We start from the raw sequence: 6,452 nt of genomic DNA, 5'->3' as shown, positions 1-6,452 counted from the left end.
AGTTTAAAGAGCTTCATAGTAGGTACAGTTACAGTGATAATGTGTAGGGGTTAAGGTCAAGTTACAGTAAACGGGCTATGTCACAGATTTTGGTAAAATTATGCATACAACTTTGGCTCATTGAACTATAACTGAATATCGAAAAAATAAGGCATCTGAAATATAATTACTGATTGAACTCTTTCAAAATAGTTGAAAATTTGTATAGAAAGCACATAAAATCGTCGAAAACGCTTCTTATATTTGTCTTAAAATCATCAAATCTCTATTTTCTAATACATAGCTTTCCTTGAAAAACTATATGTTGTTGATATATAAATTTCCTTTTTAATGATGTAAAATAATGATAGGGTCAACATTTTAGCAAAGTCTGTGACATAACCCATTTACTGTTTCTTGACCTTAAACGTTTTAATGAGCGTTAAAATTGGACAGTGGTGTAGCATCAATCATAATAAACAAAACTTGTCAAACATTTAGAAATAGCCTGTCTATAATGATTTATCAGGTCGACACAACGCACAACAACAAATACTAGACAAAACACAAAGTATCGATTTAAGAGTACCCAAAACTTTTAAAATTAGATTAAAATCTAATTTTACCCAGTAAATATAAAAAAGAAGATGTGGTATGATTGCCAATGAGACAACTCACCACAAGAGACCAAATGACACAGAAATTAACAGCTATAGGTCACCGTACGGCCTTCAACAATGAGTAAAGCCCATATCGCATATATAGTCAGCTATAAAAGGCCCGAAATCACAAATGTAAAACAATTTAAACGAGAAAACTAACGGCATAATTAATGTACAAAAAAATCAACGAAAAACAAATAAGTAACACAACAACAAACGACAACGACTGAATTACAGGCTCCTGACTTGGGACAGGCACATACATACAGAATGTGGCTGGGTTAATCATGTTAGCGGGATCCAAACCCTGAGGCTCCCCTAACCTGGGACAGTGGTGTAACAGTACAACATAAGAACGAACTATACAAATCAGTTGATAAAGCATAACTCATCAGATGGGTACAAATAGAAAAACATATAACAAAAATACAGAGTGGACGTGAACGGGTACTTATACATCCCAGCAATAAAAAGACATTAAGTAAAGATCTGAGAGTACTCGCAGTTACTGACAGCTAGTTTAAAGCCAATAACAACTAATAACAAAAATCAACTGAAGCATCTAAGACTTAATTATCAATCAGTACACATGACCATGTTTTCCCAGTTTAAAATATGAACCCGTTCACATCCCATGGATTTAAACATTACATAATGTAGTGTTAAATGTTAGCGTTGCATCTGTATTCTATCGGTCTTTGTATGTTTGACCTGTCTACCTAGTTATTAGTTAAAGTACCATGTCAATGCTATACAACACATTTTTGTTTAGGAAACAGTAATTTAAAGAAGCGATTCAATGGGTTACACATTGTTGATGGCCGTACAGTTGCCTATAATTGCTTACATCCTCTTCATTTGAACTTTGGTGGATAGTTATCTTATTGGCAATCATAGGAAATCTCCTTATTTTTGTTTAGATATATTACTACTCTGATATAAGTTATGAGCAACTGTTATATTGAGATTGTACATGTAACACATACGTGTATACCTGATATCTTATGTAATGTAAGTAAAACACAACTATAAGAATAGAAGATGGAAACTCTCAGATCTGTACTTTGTGTTTAAAGTCCTTTTGCTAGTTGTTTTTTGTGTGTGTGTTTTGTTTTGATCTGATTCGTCAAGCCTTTTTCAACTGATTTTAATAATCTATTCTTATTTTGTGTTGTTACGCCACTGTTCAAGGGCAACATGAGGGTTGGGTGCCCAAATATATGTTTAACCCCGCCATATTATAAGCCTGTCACAAGTTAGGAGCATGTAATTCATAGGTTGTCGTTTGTTGCAGTACATGTATATCATAATTGTTTTTCGTTTATTGTATATAAATCGGGGTGTTAGTTCTCTGTTGTGAAATCTGCTAACACGATGGGTACGACTAGTGTAACAGGAATTGCTTAACTCTTCCGAAGCACTTAAGTTCACCATCGGTTTTTATTGGGTCTCGAGTTGCTCAATGATCGTTTTTTGTGCAGTTTTTTGTGGACTTAAAAGTTGTTTCGTCGTATTACTATTTGCCATGGTGTGGGTTGTTTTTTTTCTTCAACAATGTTTTTTATTGCACCCTTTCTGTCTTTAAACACGTATGTTAAGATCACTTGTCAAAAGAACAGAAAAAGTCGTAGTCGTAGTCGAACATTTACTGAAATCGGACATACAACGAAATTTATTGTGTAATTTAGAAGCCAATCGTACGGGAAAAATTGAAAAACAATCAGTTGCAGCTTTCAGCATCTGGAACCGTTTATGTCGTTTCAGCCTATTTCATATCTTCTATTTAAATTTTAGATAAAAACTTATTCATTAAATTTGAAATGTGGACTACTATCAAAATTCTAATATCTCATACCAAAAAAAAAATGAGGAGAAATTTTGTGATTGCCAACGAGACAACTACTCATAAAATACCGACGGGCAAAGATGTGAGAACACTTCATCGTCCAGTCTTCAACAATGAGTAAAACTCATATCGTATAGTAAGCTATCAATTGCCCCGGATTGCCAAATAACATTGACCATCTTTATAATATATATATATATATATATATATATATACCATCTTTGCGGTATACCATCTTTGCCGCAAGTTTATTGTTTTCTGTTTGGTATAAAATTTTTAATTAAGATCCATTTATTACACCTTGTGATCCGTTTATTTGGCAATCGCCAATGGCGGTCAGCAGGGTTTAAGAACATTTGTTGTTCGACCTGTTAGTCAAATGCGTTTTGTTAAAATATACTTTTTCACTTTTTTGGTCTTTTGGAAAATGTTGTTTGTGCTGTATTTAGACCCCTCTAACAAGAAATTTGTTTTTGCATGCACACGTATAAAAATTGCGGTTTTTATCCAACGCAATCATAGTATTGAACGTTGTTTTCAATTTAGACTTGTTTATATATATATATATATATATATATATAATTCGAGTGTCAATATCATTTTTTGTAGAAGTGTGGGTATGAACCGGCGTTATACCGCCATTTGAATGCTTCATTTTGTCACAAGTATTCGATAGGTAACTTCGATAACAACAAAATAAATACACACTCTGTACTGAAAAAGAGAGGCCGAAGATACCAAAGGAACATTCAAACTCATAAGTCGAAAATAAACTGACAACGCCATGGCTAAAAAAGAAAAGAACAGCAGACAAACAATAGTACTCAAAACACAACATAGAAACCTAAAGACTGAGCACCACTAACTCAACTAAAAGCTGGGGTGATATCAGGTGCTCCGGAATGATAAACATATCCTGCTTCACATGTGGCACCCGTCCTGTTGCTCATGTAAGTACAAACCCTTTGATAAGTCTAATTCGGTAGGTTAAAAGGAGGGGAAAAGGAGACGTAATAAGTCCTTAAATGATGTATGTTTTAAATACACAGGTTTACGAACACTTGAAACAAATGCTTAAACTCATAGTCCTACAGGGTAAATGTTTGCACTTATTACCAATAAGTCAGCACTTCATTATAAGCGTCATGTTTCAATAATTATACATCGATTTATTTTTGAATCTCCATTACTTTTAAAACACAGAATAAGATCATTCAAATACTTAAATACACACCTTGGAAATATATTGTAAACTATGTATCTCTTAAAGTATCTAGTTTTTATAATTGTATTCCTGGTTCCAAATTTTTAAACTATGTGACGCGCAGAATTTTATATTTTGATAACTTCCGACACAAATTGTACCAAACATAACAAGCAAAGGTGACTCCATTTTTGCTTAATAATTTTATTCTTCAGCAATTTCTTATTTACTTATAGTCATGGTCCATTTGTCCACTTCCTTATTGACAGGATCCTGTAAATTAGTATAAAGGTCATTTAACAGTTATGAAGGTCATTTAGCAGGATCCAGTTAACTAATCAAACATGTATAATTGTAGAATGTCGTTTTAATAGACTTTTGAAACAGATACGATCAGTTGTTATTGCAATTATAACACATAAAACGAAATTATACACACCAGTTAACGATAATTTCAAATATTTCGTTACAACCTGATCATCACCTAAACATTTTGCTAAATGCAATATGATATGACAAGAGTGCACACGCTGAAATGTCTCGCCTTCTTTACTAATCATTGATATTATGTTGATAGTCCTTAATATAAAGCTTTATTATAACTGTCACATAAACTTAACATTAACCAAGTAAACTAAACATTGACCAATGAACCATGAAAATGAGGTCAAGGTCAGATGAACCATGCTAGGCAGGCATGTACAGCTAACAATTCTTCCATACAACAAATATAGTTGACCTATTGCTTATAGTTTAAGAAAAACAGACGAAAACACAAAAACTTAACACTGAGCAATGAACCTTGAAAATGAGGTCAGGGTCAAATAAAACCTGCGTAACTGACATATAGATCATAAAATATTTCCATACACCAAATATAGTTGAACTATTGCATATAGTATTAGAAAAAAAGACCAAAACTCAAAAATTTAACTTTGACCACTGAACCATGAAAATGAGGTCAAGGTAAGATGACACCTGCCAGCTAGACATGTACACCTTACAATCATTCCATACACCAAATATAGCTGACCTATTGCATGCAGTATTAGAAAGAAAGACCAAAACTCAAAAACTTAACTTTGACCACTGAACCATGAAAATGAGGTCAAGGTCAGATGACACCTGCCAGCTAGACATGTACACCTTACAATCATTCCATACACCAAATATAGTAGACCTATTGCATACAGTATAAGAAAAACAGACCAAAACACAAAAACTTAACTATAACCACTGAACCATGAAAATGAGGTCAAGGTCAGATGACACCTGCCAGTTGGACATGTACACCTTACAGTCCTTCCATACACCGAATATACTAGACCTATTGCTTATAGTATTTGAGATATGGACTTGACCACGAAAACTTAACCTTGTTCACTGATCCATGAAATGAGGTCGAGGTCAAGTGAAAACTGTCTGACGGGCATGAGGACCTTGCAAGGTACGCACATACCAAATATAGTTATCCTATTACTTATAATAAGAGAGAATTTAACATTACAAAAAATCTGAACTTTTTTTTCAAGTAGTCACTGAACCATGAAAATGAGGTCAAGGACATTGGACATGTGACTGACGGAAACTTCGTAACATGAGGCATCCATATACAAAGTATGAAGCATCCAGGTCTTCCATCTTCTAAAATATAAAGCTTTTAAGAAGTAAGCTAACGCCGCCGCCGCCGCCGCCGCCGCCGGATCGCTATCCCTATGTCGAGCTTTCTGCGACAAAAGTCGCAGGCTCGACAAAAAGGTGGGTGGTAAAAATAGAAAATGGAGACTCTTTTATTTACTACATATCATGGTCAACAATCGCGTGATTTGAAAACTATGAATCCTATGTACATAATACCGAAATATAGACAACAAGGTAAATGCTCTCAGATATTAGTATCCAGCACGATGATATCAAGTATTTCAGACGAAATGATGTCTTATTTGTTAAAAATAATCTCATGTTTAGTTCTGAACAAAACATATTTACAATGTTACATTGTTATCCGTACAGTTTTAGACCGTCATCGTAATCGAATCTCCTACTCAAGAATGTAGCAATCGTAGATAAGCAGAATATAGCGGCTAAAATATTCGGATTACTTTACTTCAGTCAGAATGATAAAAAAAAATACTGAATATTTTATAGTAGAAACCATTAATTCGTACAGCGATTAGTCCACGTTATCAAAGCGTTATAGACTAGATGAAGAACAGCAATTAAAGCGCTGTTCATTTGCGTTTTGTGTTTTTTGCGGTGCATGTACTGATTTTGTGTCATGGATGGATACCCCCATATCCTTTCTTTTCTATTATATTCAAGTGTATGATTACTTCATTATTAAATTGATTTGCACGTTGAAACCACCAACTCCAAACCATGCATATGATTTCTGACAGGATACCATTTGAAAGTATGGTCTACAATCTAGTATAAATCATTTAGTTTTTCACACATATCAACTTTACACAATGTTATGATTACGGGCGGAATTATTACAAATAGAATGCATATATCAAAATGTTAATTTGCAAGCAAACACGGACAGGTTTCAATTGATAAAAAGAGGAAAGTTACTCCTGTTATAGGCTATCATCAATCCCGTGTGATAGGATTTCTATGATTCGACGGATGTATGGATTGATTGGTCCAGTGACAAATATAACATTCATATCAGGACGAAAACATGTTCATGTACCGTGTTTGTTTTATTAGACCGACAAGCTGAGTCGAATTTTTCTCTTGCTAGTTCACAAGGTAA

The sequence above is a fragment of the Mytilus californianus genome, unplaced genomic scaffold, assembly GCF_021869535.1.
Source record: "Mytilus californianus isolate M0D057914Y unplaced genomic scaffold, xbMytCali1.0.p SCAF_11, whole genome shotgun sequence".
Taxonomy (NCBI): domain Eukaryota; kingdom Metazoa; phylum Mollusca; class Bivalvia; order Mytilida; family Mytilidae; genus Mytilus; species Mytilus californianus.
This window is presented reverse-complemented; position numbering follows the sequence as displayed.